Below are 19,435 nucleotides of genomic sequence, written 5' to 3'. Positions count from 1 at the left end.
CCATTCTCAATTCTTAATTCAAAACAAATTAAATATTCTTACTTGTCAGAATCCTGACTTGTATCTAAATGTTCTAATGGACTAGATTTAATATACTTTTTCCCCTAGGGAAAGATATCAAGGATTTATGTAAGAAAGGAAACTTCCTAACAGCTGCCTCTCTTTGTAAGCAGTAAAATATGTTATATCTTTGTATCTTGGATGTTCAGCTGGGTAATATTTCATACCTTACTGTCCATACGTTTCCTGGTAGTAATCAATCCATTTTGTCATTATCACACTTGCTTGCACTGCGGCTGGGCAGTCACTGTCTACCAAAACAGTAGCATTTCTTCCTGGAGATGAGAGTACTTGATCTAAAGGGAGAAAAGGGAGGACAAGACCCAGGTTTGGCCACATAAAAATCGATAGGGACAAACTTCACTGCCATTTCATCTTGCCAGATGCCATCTTGATAGCATGACTGCTTTTCCATGTTAGCAATAGCAGAACATCAGATTAAGCTTCCCTCACAAGAGAGAGGATAAATTGAGAAGTTTATTTTTACTGCCTTAAAAGCTACAAAGCCAGCTAGATACAGGGAGTCAGTCAGCCCTGATCAAACCAGTGTTCTAGAAATTCCTTCAGTTTACCTAGTATGTTAATGCCCATTTTATTAAATCTGTCTTTTTAAATGGCTGTAAAAATATGACCAACATAAATTCTTTTTTTGGGGGGTGGGGGGTGGGGGAGATAGTCTTACTGTGTCACCTAGGCTGAAATGCAATGGCACCATCTCAGCTCACTGCAACCTCCACCTCCCAGGTTCAGGCAATTGTCTTGCCTCAGCCTCCTGATTAGCTGAGATTACAGGCATATGCCACCACACCTGGCTAATTTTTGTATTTTCAGTAGAGATGGGGTTTCACCAGGTTGGCCAGGCTGGTCTTGAACTCCTGACCTCAGGTGATCTGCCCACCAGGGCCTCCCAAAGTGCCAGGATTACAGGCATGATTGCCCAGCCAATTTTTTAAAGCCAGGTGTTTAAGCAGAGACACAACCTAAAAACTGTGTGTGTCATTAAAAGAGTTCTGGTTGCTGAGAAATGAATGGGAATTCATACAGCCAGGTCCTCATGCTCCCTCTGACCATAATTAACTATATAATAATAGGTCATTGTCTCTCCAACTTAGCGTGTCCCTGAACTGCGTGAAGGGCATGGAAAATGCAGATTGCTGGGTGCCACTCCGGGTAATTTTCTTTAGTGCTAAGAAGACAGTAAAACAGGATGATAATAAATATGCTGGGGTCCCAGATACCTTCAAGACAGGATTAAAGATGCAAGGATTTTATCAGCAGAAATGCCTTTGAAAGAAAATGGGAAGGCAGCCACAAGAGGCTGGCCCAGCCATTATACTATAATGCAGGTCTGACTCCGAGTAGAGAAAGGGAAGGAAGATTGGATGCCCCTACTCCTTGGTTGGGAGCAGCCCAAGGGAAGCATAGCCCAAGGGAACCCCCACTGTAACCAGTCATGCTGCCTGCAGTTCAGAGTCTCAGGTGCATCCTTAGGACTGTAGCAGTGAGACAGCAATTTGCTTTAGATGGAGTGGCCAGGGAGGGCTTCTCTGAGGAGGTGACCTTTGAGCGGAGACCTTAATGATATAAAAGAGTGAATGTTGTTGATTTGGGACAAAATGAAAAGAGCAGAGGAAAAGCCCTTGCCAATACTGGAAGGCAGGAGAGAGCTCTGAGTGTTTCAGAGCAGAGTGAGTGAGAAGGACTGAGGAGGTGGGGAGAGTGAAGCTGGGCCCAGCTCTGAAAAAACTTGTAGGTCAAATCAGGAAGTTTGAACTCGTTCTATATAAAATGGGAAGCCTCTGAAAGGCTTTAAGCACTGGAACAGTGAAATCTTAGACAAAGTTAGGAGTACACATTGTGGAAAAGGAAGAGAAAAGAGAGACTGGTTAGGAGACTAGTAGTCTTAGACTAGGTGTTTCCAAATTGCCTCCATTTGAATTACCTACTTTTTCTCCATGCCTCTGGGATCTTGAAGGTATGGTGGCTGTCTACTTATAGCAGGGACATAATCACAGGTGCCCTGCCTTCTTTTGCCCTGTAATGTATTTCAGGCAATTGATTGTCAAGTCTCTCTTCCGACTCATCCTGGCAGCGCTCACTCATCATGTAACCCATATCCCTATGCCATGCCCTCTTTGATTTTAGTGCCGTGCTGGCAGCTTTCATAGACTTTTACCATCACCTTCAAACCAGTTGAATTGTGATCCACCAATCTCATTTCCTTTTCTTTATATTGTCTCTGAGATTACAAGCAACCCGATTTCTAAGGGACAAAGTAAAGTAGGTCATCTGTTAATATACGGAGGTCACTTTTAGAGAAAAACAAATAAGTGGCATTTGCCTAAATTTAATTAATAAGAATACTCTGTCTTGTGACAGTTCCTATGCCCCCTTTTGCCTACATTTTTCTCTCAGAAGTGTAGCATATACGAAAGTGGAATTACACGTTTTGACTTGGAGTTGAAGGAGTGTAGACATCTGCCCATTCTCTGATCACTCTGATCTGCCCTGATTAAGAGAGATCTTTGAGACTGGCTTTTTTGCTCTGCATTTTGATTGAGTTTTCAGCTACACAGTGAGTGTGTAAAAATGTAGCCATGATGGTTGAAATTTGGAATTGTGGATGCCCCATTTCAAAGAAATGCCAGATCTAAAAGCACTATTACCTGGAAGGATGTGTACACACACTTGTAAAATTGCACACCCGTGAGGGCTTCTTACCTTCTTAAAGCTGTGAATTTTTCTGCCTTTGGGCATGTGTGGTGCTCTTGCTGTCCAGAAGAGGTTAGTGCTTATGCTTTAAGTAAAGTGCTGATTGCCCTGTCAGTCAGAACATGGAGGAACTGAGAACTTCTGAGATTGATGCTTGACAGAATAATTAGAAAAGTGTCACTTTCAGTAACCATTCAAGGACTCCTAAAAGGAATGGGCTGGGGCCAGGTCTCTGCTGTCCAAATCTGGAGGTTAAATGTTCAAGAACACAAAACATAGTATGTCACAAGAGAAAATTGCCTCAAATGCACAGAAAGGATGGGCCTCCAACTCCTAAACAATGATGCTCAATTGTCTGGGCGTTTGGAGATGTGTTTCCTTAGCCCTGCTGCTGTTTTAATACTTCCTTGAGATTATTTCTCCCTCTGTCAGTTCGTTGCCTTGAAGTGATGTTTGCAGACAGCTGGCGAGATGGCTTCCTCTTTGACCTTTTCACAGGATGACACTTTCTTTCTCTTTATTTCATGGCCCCGGCCCTGACATAATCTCTGGCTACCAAAGCCAGGGTCTTTTCCATACAGCCCCAGTTAACTTGATTAGGACAGTATTTTCCAGGCTAACAATATCTCAATTAAGTGTAAGTGGGGCACCAACAGGGACTCTTGCTAGAGAACAGGAAAAGCATGGCCCCATAAACAAATCAATTCAAAGAAAATATTTAATTTATATACTCTTCTCCTTATTTAATAAGAAAATATAAATTACATAAGCATTTATAACAAACATGAAGAAAAATGTTTCTCTTATTCTGTATCTTTGTCATAGTTTCCTTTTTAAAAGGTAAATTTTTGAAAGAAAATAATTCTCTATGTCTGCACATCTGTATGCCTGTACATACCGATATTATTAACACTTGCAAGGCACCAGGATTCCTTGTGCCATGCTGAGAAATGCTGATGTCAGCCATCAGTGCCCCGCCCTGCTTTAAGATGCCCAGCAACAAGAATGGTAATAATGAGGAATTAACGTTGGTGGGAGTCCTCTATATGTTAGACGATGTGCAAAATACTTTCTACGTGTCACAGTATTTCTGTTTTAAAATCCAGAAAATTTTCAATGACATTCAGCCTCCTTGTTAAGAAGACAGTCTCAGAGAAGGACTGTAATTACTTCATCCTCTACTTTTCTTTAATTAAAGCAATCAAAAGGCAGCAGCACACCTTCACACTCACCTCATAGGACTTGCTTTTTGTGCATTTTACCTCAGTTTCTGCTCACAAACTTGATCCCTGAATGGAAAAACACGAACTGTATTTTCTCTCTTTTCATACCACAACAGTCAACAGAAGACTTCTCTGATCAAATGTGTAGAGGGTTTTCCCCACCAATAAGCAAGCAAACAATTCTGCAGCAGACACCACCTGGTCATCCTCTAATGCAATTCAGTTCTGGCACTCCACCTGGAGATACTTATATCCCACAGGTTGAGGACTCAGTCCCACAAGACTGCCCCCAGCTTCCAATGCCTATTGCAAGCCCCAGGTTGTTTTACCTGTGCTTCTAAACAACCAGCGACAAATTGGGGTTCACACGGCCCCCTCCTTGAATTCAATTCATTTGCTGGTGTGGCATACAAAACTCAGATAAATGCTAACTTATGCTTACTGGTTTATAAAGGATGCTACAGAAGATACAGATAAAGAATCGCATAGGGCGTGGTATGGGAAGGGGCTCAGAGCTTCTAGGCCCTTCCTGGGCATGCCACCCGGCAGAAACCTCCATGCGTTCAGCTGTCCAGAAGCTCATGAACCCCATCCTCTTGGACCTTTTAATGGAGACTACATTGGATGGGCATGATTGACAGCCATGTTGAAATGTGACTAGACAAAAAGGGGATGATCTGATACTAGTAGACTTGAGTGTGGAAACCCAGCAAGGCCTGTCTATACAGATTCTTCTTGGCCTCTCTGTGCAGCATTCCTTCTTCTCGGGTATGACACAGGGCCCCTTCTGAAATGAGGGTCTTATGACCCACAATCAGAAAGGTGGGGGAAGAACAGAGTATGTTTTTAGCTTCTGAAGCCTGCTATGGGGAGAAAAAGGAGCAGGTGAAAGGAAGGCAGGAGAAGATCAGAGAGAGATTCGGTTTTCTGAGGTCTGCTTCTGAGACCTAAATAGCCCCAACATTATAACAAAAGGCTTTAACAGGGGCTGTGGGAGTTATGAGCTAGGAACTATGGACAAAAACATATACATATGTAAAACAATATCACAATCCCCATTTCCTGCAAAATAAATTCCTAACTTCTGAGTCAGAGATTTGGAAGCTTGTATCATCTGACCCCGCGTGACCTTACCTCCTCTTCCTAGCATGGTCTCTACCATCTGTTCCAGAGACCCTTCTCCCAGAAGGTTTTTCCTCTCCCTCCTCACTTTGCCTGCCTGTTATCCCTGTCTCCTTGGAAACCTTCCCAGGTTCTGTGACCTAGGGGAGATGGACCAGATCAGCTGTTCTGAGCTCCAGCGGACATGTGGCAATGTCTGGAGACATTTTTTATTGTCATTTTGGAATGGGTTTGCTACTGGCATCTTGTGGGAAGAGGTCAGGGATGCTGCTCAACAGCAGACAAACAGCTCACCTTAACAAGGCGTTTTCCAGCCTAAAATGACACTAGTGCCCAGGCTGGGGACCTCTAGATCCTAGATGAAAATATTAGTACTAGTGCTAGATGTAAAGTTTTCCTTTTCTGATTGATCTCTGTCTTCCCAGTGCCTGATACATAATATATGATTCCAAAAATATTAAAACAAATGCACAAGCCCCTTCCTGCTCAAAATGCCATCTTTGTGCTTCTTCCGTTACCGTTACATGGAATTCGAATCACATTTTATGTTTTTACTTGCCAGAATGCAAGAATCACTTAAATATATAATCTATACTTTCTAGATTTCAAACAGATTTATGGAGTTGGCAATAGAAAATGAGAAATGAGTTGGCTTCATTGCATTGTTAATGTTGAGAACCCTGAGTCTCATTTGGAGTGTTAAACTCATGCATGCTGTGGGTAAATTGTTAATGGTCGTATTTCAGTTTTCTTTATCTAAGAGCTTGGAAGAGAATTTTTAAAAAGGCATTTTCTTAAAAACCCATTAAAAGAAAGAGCAGTCCCTTGTCATAGAGTTTTAAATCCAACACGTATATGGAATGTCTTTCAACAGGAAAGGTACAACTCATGAATGTCTTGGGTCAGAGAGTACACTGGGCACTTGGGCAGAATGAATCTGAGTGCTTGCTCTGTACCACAGAGACATTAGGCAAATTATGGAACCTCTCTCCCTCCACTTACCCTCCCCTTCTTTAAATCTTATCAGATGAACCCCAGAGAATGCTCACTAGAATGTTTGCATTGTCTGTATTTTCTCCAACTAGTAGTGTTGGGGATGATTTTTTACTCTCCTTTTCTGTTTAGTTTTAATTTTTCCTTCCCAGTAGGCATGTATTGTTTTTACTATATCAAAGTCCCTATTAAAGTATAGACCTAAGATGAGAAGCTTGATTTTCTAAGTCCTTTTCTGACTCTGTTAGGGTTTTTATAATAAAAATCTTACTATTGGTTCAATATTATAGTAAATTAAAGCACTCTAATAATTTGGACCTCAGTTTCCTCAGCTGTAAAATGGGATATTAATGACCTTGTCAAAGAAATGATTAACACCAGTGTGATCAGGAGGGCTTTGATGGAATTGCAGTTCTGTTGTCCTCGTGAAGAATATAACCTTAGAAAAGTCACTTCCCATCTCTGAAGTCTAGTCTTCTTCTCCATAAAACAGTTAATGAAACCCTCACAAAGTTGATGTGAAGATTGATGAGAATAAGGTATTACAGCACTCAGCCCAGAATCTGGTGTTTAATAAATGACAGATACTGCCATTAATTTCTGCTGTCAGTATTATTGTCACTTTCATTGTTACTATCATGATTATTGTGTGAATCAGGTTGTAACTTTTGCCTGAAAGTTCCTCAGATTTAAGGTATTATTACCACTATTATTATTCTTAACTACACTTCTACTGGAATCAATCAGTAGTGATTTTACTACCGAGACAGTAATTGATATAAGGCAGGGCCCTACTGGGACATCCGATATCATTTTTTTTCTTCCTTAATAGTAGAACCTCAACAAAATGTCGATTCTATGATACTGTTCCACCCCGCTTTCAGCTGAGTGGAATCACACAACTGCTTTCTGCCCAGTGATAGGTAAACAAAAGTGTGATGTGGGACCTCTGGCAAGGCTGTGTTTAAGAAGCTGAAGCAGCTGGGAAGGGAGCCCTTTTCCCTGCTCCTCCCTGTTGCTTGGAATGACTTTACAATGACAGGGACTCTGGCAGCCCTCTTAGACTGAGAAGTAACCTTCGAACAGTAGTCTTGTGCAGTGGAGAAGCCAAATGAAAGGCATCCTGATAGACTCTTGATAGCATCATGTTATCCTGGGCCTATCTACCATCAGTATTCCTGTATATAAGAGAATAAATCCTTGTATGGTTAAGTCCTTATATTTATTTCTTTGTTCCTAGCATTCTTGTACAATTCTCAACTGATTTGGCCTTAGTGCAAAGAGCTTTGGCATACTTTCTCTCATTTACCATGGAGTACTTCCAATAGTTCTGTTCTTTCTTGGTAAATGTCTTTTTCCTTATAACACAAATAAACAAGTTGACTCAAATTTAAACTTGATGCTTGAGCAAATCAGCAAGCAAAAGCCTTCATAAAAAGAGTAAAGACCCATGGATGTTGTTCCTTTGCATACATTTTAGGCGTGTTTTAAAGATGGAATAATTTAGGGAATGGGGTGATTGACCTGGGAAGTAGACTTGCTGCCTGCTTGGTGTATTCCTTCAAACAGGTGGTGACAGCATGAATCAGGTGAGTCTTCTGTGTATAGTGACTCCAGAAAGGCCATAGAGAAGGTTTTTATTTCAGAATACAAGGACCCTCTTACTTAAATGTACTTCATCAAGCAAGCCATGTTAGCTTAAATAGTTGAGAATGAGGAAAATGTAAAAATGTGATAACTAATTCATATTAAAACATACACACACACACACACACACACACACACAAAAAAAAAAAAAAAAAACAGCTACCCTTTGAATGCTTCACTGGTCACCAAGATCAGAGGCAGGTTGAATTATGATCATTTGGATAATTGACCTTCCATGTGAATAAATTATAATAGATTAGATTTGATTGACTACATAACAATTTGAATGATAAAAAAGTCCCTTTTCTCTTTCCAGGCTACTTTGTTATATTGGGTCTCAATGGTGATTAACCATGTGTTTTTCTTGTTGGAAGACTTTCCTAAACACAAATTAGCAGACTGAAAAGGAGATGGTAATATTTACATTTGCCATGTCTTTTTTAATTGAAAAACTGAAAGGACCATATGAAAGACTGAATTGTTTAACCATATTCCAGAAGGGCAGCATACTTAGAGTGTTTTAATATGCATTCAGCTGTCTCTTCCTGACTTGTGGGGTGACCTTTGCTTGCCCCCCTGACCTTTCCTTATGTGTGTGATGTGATGTGTTGAAAACCACCATATAAGCAATAAGCACTGATTACTCAGTTAAAGAGTCGTGGAATTTCAGAGCTGAAAAGAATCTTAGACGTTCAGCGAGTTATTCACTTTCTTTAGAGATGATGAGACACAGTCAGTAATAGGAAATGCCCCACCCTCAGATCAGAAACAGAGCTGCTATGTGTTGGATAATATACAGAATTGTTCTTACACAGTGAAGCCCTACCTCTTCCACTTATTTGTGGGAGGCATTATTCACATCAGATAAATGTGTCTGTAGAAGGACAGTGTTATTAGTACCTATTTCTTAGGGTTGTTACGAGATTAAAATGAGTCAAATGTCTACAAAGCACTGTTTTGGTTATTATTTCTGCATAACAAACCACCCCAAAATTTAGTAGAACCATTTTATTTTCTTATGATTCAGCAATCTTGCCTGGACCTAGGTAGGCTGTTCTTCTTTCTTTTCAGTGTTCACTTATGTAACTGCATTCAGCTGGCAGGTTCCAGGGAGGAAGGCCTCTTTCCTCATCCCAGTTGTTGAAGGCCTCTTTCTCCATGTGATCTCTCCAAAGGGTCCTTTCAGCAAAGTAACCAGATGCCCTATGAGGCTCCTCAGCGTCCAAGAGGGCAAAGGCAGAGACTCCCAAGCCTTCTCAAGGCATTGGCCTGAAACTGGTTCAGCATCTCTGCTGCCACATTTTAGGGACTAAGGCAAGTCACAGACTCAATCAGGATCCAAGAGGAATGGACTATGTAAGGGCATTTATAGTAAACATTGACATGATTCATTATAGAACACCATTGTAACAGACTGTCCCAAGCACGTACCACTGTGTCTCATGCATGGTAAAGGCCGCATAAATGTTAGCTGCTCTCTTGTAGTATAGTATTAATAGTATAGTAGTAGCTGTAAAAACAGCTAAAAAACAAATAGCTTCTTTCATTTTTTTGTTGTTATACGTAGATACAGATGGGAAACAGTATATACAGAAGTTTTGAAAGGCGAAATAATTTTATTTCTGTATTTCTTAGTTTAAATAACACCACCATCTACAGTTTTCCTGGGGCATCTGCTATAAGTAGGAGGATAGAATAAATATCCTAATTGAGTAATTCCCCAGTAAGTTCCCCAGTTACCCAATTCAAGCAGGTCTGAGTTACAGCCAGAGGTTCTGCACTTCTAATAAGTGTAACACTGAGAATCATAAAATTGATGTTTTTCAAGTTAGAAAGTTAATTTCTGTACATTTTCCCCACCAAAATTGTTTTACATTTCCATATATCACTTTATAGCATGACATTTCCAGGAGAAGAAAACTTAAAATCTGGTCTTTTCTTCTGAACTGATTCCTTACCTGTTTCCACATACATTTCATGCTGAAGATCTGGAGAACCACAGTAGAGTCTACAAACTCAGAGGCACTGGTCTTAACCATTAACAGCACCCAAAAATGGAGATTAGAGATAGGAGAGACCATTCTCTCACTAAGAGCAAGTCATTAGATTGTTTTGTGGAGGATATTTGGGAAATGTGTGGATGTGATGAGCCTTCCATGTCTAATGTTTATACAATGTTATTATATGATGACTTGAATGTTTTCCTTTTTGCAAAAGCTCTTTGTCTAATTACAAAAATTATGCATTCACAATTTAAAATTTTCAAAAACTACATGAAGGTATAAAGAAGAAAAGGAAAATAACCCAGAGTCATTTATGTCCACATTAATATTTTGGTGTGTATCATCCCAGACTTCATTTTAATATTTTCCCCCTAAACATGTTTTTCTCTCTGGCAAATATGTGCATTTGCTTTTAAATATTCAGAACTGAATGTCCTCAAGAAAGTTTCAAGTTGAGCTGTTTTGCTTGAGAGACATACCATGATATATTTTTGCTAATGTGTTTTAAACCTTGCATTATTTATAGTTTCTCCTTAGAAGCTTGAAATTAAAATTTCTTTTCTAACTGATTTTGATTCTTTCCTGTCTGGCTTACAATTGATTTCACCTCCCTGTGTTTCTAATGAAGCCTGAAATTACCATATCCTTGTTTGAATTTAGTGGTTTTCCCCTATGCCCTCACATACCGTGGATCACAAGGCAACTCTGTTCCTGTTATCGGCTACATCTTCCTTTGCTATCTATATTCAATTCAGTGTTCCAGTAAACCCTTCAATGAGGGTTTATACTGGGATTGAGTAGACAAACATCTTTTTCAGTTACATTTGAGTAGCATTGATTTTCTCCAAAGAGGGACCTATTTTTTTCCTTTGGCTTTGCTGATATCCCCTAAGACCTGCCTATGCTATAGCCTTTACATATAATGGGCCATATATTTTTGGCCCAATTAATTTTTTATTTTATTGGTAATAAACGAAGAGAGTCCTCTGCAGTTTAATTTAAGATATTCAGGTATCAAGGGAGGAGGGAGGTCAGGCTGAATACCCAAAGTCCCACCTCACTATCCAGACAGCAATCACATGAGTCCAGGTTGAAAGGGATGCTGAAAAATATAAAATTGGCATTCTGTTGAGATACTGCCACTGAAGAAGAAAGAAGAATTAACACTTGGTATCCCAATAGTCTGTGCCTATACCAATCAATGTCATGGAAGTGAATCACCTCTGATTGAGGTCTTATTACGTCCAGTGGTACAATGAGTTAAATATAATAACAGTGGTAATAATATATTAAATTTGAAGAGTCTTGGGCACAATAGTGCCCCTTGCCTTCTTATCCCTAGGGCAGAGTGAGGGGGTATGTAAAGACCTGGAATATTGTGGTATTCTTGGCTTGATTGTAACATAGGGTAGTAGAATGAAATGGAAAGGCCCACCCTTTCAGATAGCCATAATTGAAAATCTTTATTCCTCAGGTTTTTTCAGTTTCTTTGCCATATTCCCTAACAAGATCTCTGTCCCATCGGTGTATTATTATTTTTTTTTTGCCTCCACCCAGTACCTAGAGCACAGTATAGTGAATTTTGATTATACTAATTGCACTAACATTGAGAATTATAAAATTGAAATTAAGTTAGAAAGTTAATTTCTGCATTCTCTCCCCATCAAAAGCATTTTACATTGCCAATATATATCACTTTCAAGCATTCCATTTTTAGGAGCAGGAAGAAATTGAAAATCTCCTCTTTTCCTCCAATCTGATTCTGGAAAGCAGGTTCCCTTTTTAGTCAGGGGATTTAAACTGAGTTAGTTAGGCAAACATGAAAGATGCTTATAGTGATTTGTGCCCCACATCACAAATGTTTGTCAAGAGCTAGATAACGCCTGATGTGCAGGAGGATGGACCAGAAGACCTTCACTCACTCTAATGTGGGGAGGATGAGCCAGAGGCATCTACAATGTCCTTTTTGCTTTAATCCACAAAGCTCAGTTTCAAGTTACGATTTTAAAATACTTGCTACAATTCAGGGACAAATGGACTAAAATATTTATAGAAATAGAAAACTTGAAATAAGTAAATCTGAAACACTGAACATGGTGAAATAGACCCTAAGAACTACATGCAGTGTGTGAACGTTGAATGGATACTGCTTTTAGTATGTGTGTCTGTAAAACATTTTTGGGATAACTCGGAGTATTTCAGTACAAGGTACACATTAGATGATAAAAGGGGAATTGTTCATTTTCTTATATGTTGTAATGTGACTAGGACAATGTTCCTATTTTTAGGAGATGCATTTGGGAGTGAAGTGTCATGATGTAGGCCACTCACTGTGAAATGCTTCAACAGCTGTCCATCTATCTGTAAATGTATATTTACATATATCCATATAGAGATAGATATGCAGACAGGAAGAGAAAGAAAAAGCAAATATGGTAAATCATGAAATACTGCTAAAGGTAGGTAGAGGATATGTGGGTAGGCTATGTAATTATTTCACCTTCTCCATATTTTTAAAATATATTTGATGTTTTTCTTAGTCTGAAAGGAAAAAATGTATTGCTTTGTAACCACCAGTGCGACCACAACCTGTTCTTCACTCTGTTCCCTGATCTCACAGTTGAGTTTTTGATATTATTTATTCAACAACGACTCTATATACTAGCTACTACCAAATCCTGGAAATATATAAATGGGTAAGATACCATCCCTGTACTTAAAGAGCTCATGATTTAGTATGTTTCTTTTGCAATTTTTGTGCAGCTCTGTCAACTTCTTATCCAATATTGGGACTGAACATAAAAATTTACATCCACTTAGGCCTAAGAATATTTTAAGCAATTTATATTGATCTAAGGCTGTCATCAGTCAGCCTGTTAACATCTAATTTTCTTGGTAAGTTTTATGTAAGAACAATAGGCAGTAATGGAATATTTAAGCCATTTGCACAGCACACATGCACACACACACACACACACACACACACACACACACACACAAAATGCATGACAGTGACAACCTTGGGGGTTTGCCCAAGTATATCATGGCATTCTGGATATATCTAGATACATTTCTGGCATATACAGCTAGGATTGTGTTTCAACTGGATGGTCACATTTGTAACTAATATACATGTGACCAGTGAACACACCAGTTTTTAAGAGACATTGCCTTCTTGGGAGCCACAGGGTTGATGTGGCCCCTCTATTAAGCAGTATCAAGTTTCCCACTACTTGAAAATAACTTTCTTGAAAGATTGTTTTCTTACATCCTGATTTGTAGCCAAGTAACCAGAAAGGCAATACATATGTACATATTTATGCTAAATAATTTTATTGTGTTTCCAATGTTTGTGCTCCCCTCCCCACCATTCATAAGTTGAAATCCTAACCCTCAAGGTGATGATATTAGGAAGTGGGGCCTTTAGTGGGTGATTAGGTCATGAGATTGGGCCCTCATGAAGGTGATTAGTGCCCTTATGAAATAGGCCCAAGAAAACTCCTTCATTCCTTCTGCCTTGTGAGGACACAGCAAGAAGGTGGCACCACCTGTGATCCAGGAAACAGGCCTCACCAGACATCAAATCAGCTGGTCCCTGGATCGTGGTCTTTCCAGACTCCAGAACTGTGAGAAATAAATTTCTGTTATTTATAAGATACCAAATTAATGGTATTTTGTTTTGGAAGTCTAAATGTACTGAGGTAATTTTCTTCATATTATTCCTTTGAAAAAGAAAATGCTCATATAACTAAAAAATCATAATATTTGACATTCACTGGTGTAGTCCTTGCTAATCAGCTAGAGAGTAAAGCAGATAAATATGCTGAAGATGATGGGCACACAGAAGGGATGAATGATGGATTTCAGGGTTATAATTAGTTTAAGAACTTAGAGGAGTTCAGAAAGAAAATGGGAAGGTCTACTCTAGACCTTCGTCTATGATTCCATTTAAAAGAAAATAATACCAGAGACTCCTTTAAAACATGCAAGATTGTGCCGGTTCAAAATGCAGTGCAATAGCTAGAATATTCTTATGTGTGTCTCCAAGATCTGCAAAATTCAAATGGTATTCATGACTTGTAAATAAAGCTACTAATTGAACTATAATATAGAAATGCAGTCCTGAATACAATTTGAGTCACAGAATGACAATTAGAGGAATTTATTAGATGTTGTCTCTGATGCAAGGGACTGTCTTGGGTTGGATTTAGTAGTCTGTACTTACTGTACACTCAATAAATATTTGGAGAGAGGGAAGGGCAGAAAGGAGGAAGAGAGGGAAGGAAGGAAGAGCTAAATTTTGGTTGTGGATTATTTAGTAAATTTGACGAGGAATTTGTAGTAACATAGGCTACTAACTTCTCTGTTTTCTACATATAAGAAAGGGTTTAATAAAGAAACTAATAGAAGAAAAAGTAATTTAATCTGTTAGAAAAGGACTAATCATTAGCCCATTAAGCAACTCAAAAGCACTCGTTCACATAAAATCAATGCACTAATTACAAATCAGTCTCATCTTTGTAAAGGCAGGCCCAGAATTGTAGAAAATATTTCAATAGGCATAATTCATGGCCACACATATAATGTACTTGAAACTTAACAACCTTTAAAAATATTATGATAACTTACGCTTTTTATTAATGTACGATTTATTCATTCCCCAAGTTAATATAAAGGGGTAAGATTTTCTTACTAGGCAACATAAAATTGGGGAAAAGAATTATAGGGTTCTTGAACTTGGTTATTTTAGAAGCACATAGAAAGTTTTTGTTTTTTATTTTTATTTATGGAGAGGAGGTAATCTCTAGAAGTTATTTTTTTATTACTCTGGTGTGAGGCTGGGAGAAGTGTCTTTCCACAATTCCCAGATGATTCTAGGGAGTTGAGAATAAATAGGTTACATGGAGTCAATTAACTTGACTTCTAATGCTGGGGCTTACACATTTTTCTGTTACCTTGAACAATTCTTTCAGTTATCCCGGTCCCCAAAATACTCATCCTTTCACTGAGAGGGTCGGTCTATGGAAATTGGCAAACACTACAAATCAGGCCCTTCTCCAGACGCCCTCTTCCCTCGTACCACTCATCATAGATTATATTATCTTTAAAGTCCTTTTAAACTTTAAGGCTGAATGAATCAGTGATTCCTTATTTCAAAGGTAATTATATTACAGACATTCTGAGAGATTTAACCATCTTTTAAAATTAACTATAATTTCCCCCCCAGAAGTAAGAAGTATAAGAAAGGGGATTAAATTTGTATCTATCAAAATAGTCATGGTAGTAGGATATCCTTCCATTGATGATTGAGCTGACGAACTCAAAACACCAGAAAAGAGATACCTGCTAGGACAACAAAATGTGAATTTGCCTATACCTAGCCTGGACATGTTGGTGTACTTCCCTTGAGGATTATTTAACATCTGTTTTGTTTTGTCACTCTTTTCTGACAACTATATGTGAGAAATAGTCTCATTTTGGTTGTCTTAAGACTCACTTATGAAAATATTAAGTGAAGACTTAATATTTCAGTCAGTTTATGAAATGGACATTCAGACCTTGCAAATACTGATACATTCATTTAATTCTTAAAATATTTGACCATGTCTCACGGAAGAGGTGACATTTGAGTTGGATCTAAACAACTAAGTTTGGATGAAGGAAGTGTAGGAAATGTATTCAACCAGCCAAAACTACGGATTAAGAATAGAATTATGAAAGGTGCTAGAAGAAACATACATGGGCCGAGTGGAGGCCACTGCAGAAATTGGACAGCTTGTTGGGTTGTTCAATTATAAGACACTGCTATCATTTGCTCACCTATAAACTGGGAATAATAGGAAGGAAGGCCTTCTTCGTAAACCTGTTTTGAGGGATTTATGAGATAAGCAAGTGAAACTCCTAGGACAAGGCATAGCACAGAGTAAGGTTTAATAAACACTAGCGGGACATACCATGAGGCCAAAGGAGTGAATTAGGCCAGGCTATGAATGGCATTTATGGCAAGCAGAGTTTGTTTAGTTTTGCACTTGTATGTTAGGGACTAGAGATAAGGAAGAAAGATAGCCATGGGCCAGATACATTAGCAAGCCTTCTGGGATGGGCCAGGAGCTGGGAAATGATGTTGTTATCTTTTGCAATAATCTTTCCAAAATTGTGTATTGGGACCTGGTGATTCTTGAGAGAACTCTCTCTAGGTGGTTAAATAACAGTGTTAAATTAAATTGCCTTGATTCCTGCATAGTAGAATGGATAGAAAGATGATGTCTGAAGAAGGAAATATAGCAAATGCCAGATCATAATATTTAGATGATGGGCATATAGGTGTTCACTGTTCAATTTCTTTTTTAACTTCTCTATATGCTTGAAAATTTCCACAATCCAGTATTGGGGGGAAAATGAGAAAGTGTATTCCCTTTTTAGTTCCTTTTCAATTCTAGAAAATCTCAAGAAAGTCTCTCGGTGCCACTATGGCTTTAACACTTTGCTTTGGCTCAGAGCCACTGGCAGGCTGTATCTAGTTACAGTTTAATAAAAATATTGTACATTTTCCCAGGCTTGGTGGCTTGAGCCTGTAATTTCAGCTACTCAGGAGGCAAAGGTGAGAGAATCGCTTGAGCCCAGATGTTTAAGATCAGCCTGGGAATCATAGTGAAAGCTCATCTCAAAAAAAATATTTTAAAATTAACCAGGTGTGGTAGCATGTACCTGTTGTCCAAGCTACTCAGGAGGTTAAGGTGAGAAGATTGCTTGAGCCAGGAGGAGTTCAAGGCTGCAGTGAGCTATGATTGTGCCACTGCACTCCAGCCTGGGCAACAGAGCAAGACCCTGTCTCTAAATTAATTAATTAATTTAAAAAATAATGTTTTTCTGTATTTATTCTCTTCAATTTATAGGAATTAATGTGAGTTGTTTTCAGTATTGATAGCAATACTGTTGTTTTTTCAAATAATGTATTTAAGCTTTAAAATATTCAGCATGGCCAGGTACAGTGGCTCATGCCTGCAATCCCAGCCCTTTTGGAGGCCAAGATGGGTGGATCACTTGAGGCCAAGATGGGTGGATCACTGGGACTACATAACTGTAGTCCCAGCTACTCAGGAGGCTGAGCATGAAAATTGCTTAAACCCGGGAGGCAAAGGCTGCAGTGAGAGAGACCGCACCACTATACTCTGGCCTGGGCAACAGAGTGAGACTCTGACTCAAAAAAAAAAAAAAAAGAAAAAGAAAATATTCAGCAGTAATAAACAAATAGGGTGTACTGGTGTGGCCCAAAAAAAAGGACAGAGGTGTTGTGTACATGTCTGATGACTGCTATAGGAAAAGGAGGGTTGTTGAAGAATTTGAAATAAATGACTGGACTGATTTTTTGGAAGTTAAATTATTCACCCTCTGCTCTTTGTATGACTGCAGAATGAATATAGAGTTTTGGGCTTTTATAATTCCTGAGTCACTGTTAAACTTCATTATGTGGTAGTGACTGCCTGTCTGCATGTTCAGATTTTCTTCACAAGCCTATGAAAGCAAAGATCCCAGGTAAAGCTCATAGGCTTTCCAGTGCTTAAGATGTGGCACTTTACTTGCTTTTGGAAAACATTCACATATTTCCTAAAGGGGGAAGCGATATACATTCCTGAAATGAAAAGAAGCCACTTAATCAGAGTGGTTTGCCAAACCAGGCCTGCCTCTGGATTGGATTTTAGTCTGTCTGTCACAGTCACCTTTCTTTATAGAACGTTCTTAATAGAATTTAGAAAGCACCATAAAGTACCTCACTTCTATAAAGTAAATGTACAATACTGTGTTTCTGTGAAAGCAAAAACGCAAGAAATATTCAAATTTAATAGTGTTTGTATATTACTTCCATCTGTCTAGTGGTAGAATTCTATGTTCATTACTATCTCAATGGAATTGAAAAGGTTTTTTTTTTACTACCAGTATCAACAGTAACAATGACAAGCAGTCAGAATAACCAGAGATTACCCACTAAAAGAAAAAAGAAAAAAAAAAAACACCGTTTTTACCTTTGATTCAGAAATGGCATTTATTATTTATTTATTCAGAGACAAGAGTTTCGCTCTCTCTGCCCAGGCTAGAGTGTAATGGTGTGATCTTGGCTCACTGCAACGTCTGCTTCCCCGGTTCAAGCAATTTTCCTGCCTCAGCCTCCCTCGTAGCTGGGTTTACAGGCACCTGCCACCCAGCCTGGCTAATTTTTTTGTGTTTTTAGTAGAGATGAGGTTTCACCATGTTGGCCAGGCTGATCTCGAACTCTTGGACTCAAGTGATCCACCTGCCTTGGCCTCCCAAAGTGCTGTAATTACAAACCTGAGCCACCTTGCCCAGCCAGAAATGGTGTTTTTTAAATTCAGTTTAAACATAAAAGTATATTGTTTCCTGGTACCAGTTAGAGTCAGAATTTAGGTGTGACTCTTCCCCTTTTACCTTCTGATATGTTTACATGCATGTATATATACATATACACATCTCTTAATTTGCTCTTTAAATAAATGGAGTCATCATAGATGTATTCTGTGACTTGCATTTTTTACCTAATCATAGGTCTTAGATTTTTATGTTAATATAAATGAAACTACTTTATTCATTTTTATGATTGTATTCCATAAAATGAATGATAATTTATTACCAAGTCCCATCTTGATATATATAAAGTTATTCATTGTTTTCTGGGGACTTTTCTCATCCAGTGAATATCAGCTATATGTCCTTATATTCTTTCATATTTCTCATAAATTGTTAGAAGTAAAACTGCTAAAGCAACATATTAATATTTTAGTTGATAGCTACTTTTTGAAACAAGTTTTCTTGGCCAGGTGTGGTGGGTAATGCCTGTAATCCCAGCCCTTGGAGAGGCCGAGGTGGGTGGATCACAAGGTCAGGAGTTCAAGACCAGCCTGGCTAATGTGGTTAATCCTCATCTGTACTAAAACAAACAAACAAACATTACCCTGGCATGGCGGCGGACACATATATTCCCAGGCTGAGGCAAGAGAATCGCTTGAACCCAGGAGGCGGAGGTTGCAGTGAGCCAAGATTGTGCCACTGCACTCCAGTCTGGGTGACAGAGCCAGACTCCGTCTTAAAAAAAACAACAACAGGCCGGGCGCGGTGGCTCAAGCCTGTAATCCCAGCACTTTGGGAGGCCGAGGCGGGTGGATCACGAGGTCAAGAGGTCGAGACCATCCTGGTCAACATGGTGAAACCCCGTCTCTACTAAAAATACAAAAAATTAGCTGGGCATGGTGGCGCGTGCCTGTAATCCCAGCTACTCAGGAGGCTGAGACAGGAGAATTGCCTGAACCCAGGAGGTGGAGGTTGCGGTGAGCCGAGATTGCGCCACTGCACTCCAGCCTGGGTCACAAGAGCGAAACTCCGTCGCCTCAATAAAAAAAATAAAATCACAACAACAACAACAACAAAAAAAAAAAAACAAAAAAAACCCCTGCATCTATTTATATACCAGAGAGATCTAACTACAGTAGTTCCTCAATATCCTTGGGGAATTGGTTCCAGACTTCCTTGGAGATACCAAAATCAGCAGATGCTCAAGTCCTTGATAGAAAATGGTGTAATATTTGCATATAACCTAAGCACATCCTCCTGTATAGTTTAAATAGTCTCCACATTACTTGTAATACCTAATACAATGTGCAT

At 39.0% G+C, this 19,435-nt stretch overlaps 1 protein-coding gene across 4 annotated transcripts in view; it reads left to right on the top strand.

The window, feature by feature from the left end:
• The window catches only part of SUCLG2 (succinate-CoA ligase GDP-forming subunit beta), a 279,639-nt gene that overhangs the window by 201,919 nt on the left and 58,285 nt on the right, over positions 1-19,435 (top strand). The window lies entirely within an intron of this gene.

This window comes from Sapajus apella, unplaced genomic scaffold (genome assembly GCF_009761245.1).
Source record: "Sapajus apella isolate SASKATOON/1434 unplaced genomic scaffold, GSC_monkey_1.0 scaffold23, whole genome shotgun sequence".
NCBI classification, from domain to species: Eukaryota; Metazoa; Chordata; class Mammalia; order Primates; family Cebidae; genus Sapajus; species Sapajus apella.
This window is presented reverse-complemented; position numbering and strand designations above follow the sequence as displayed.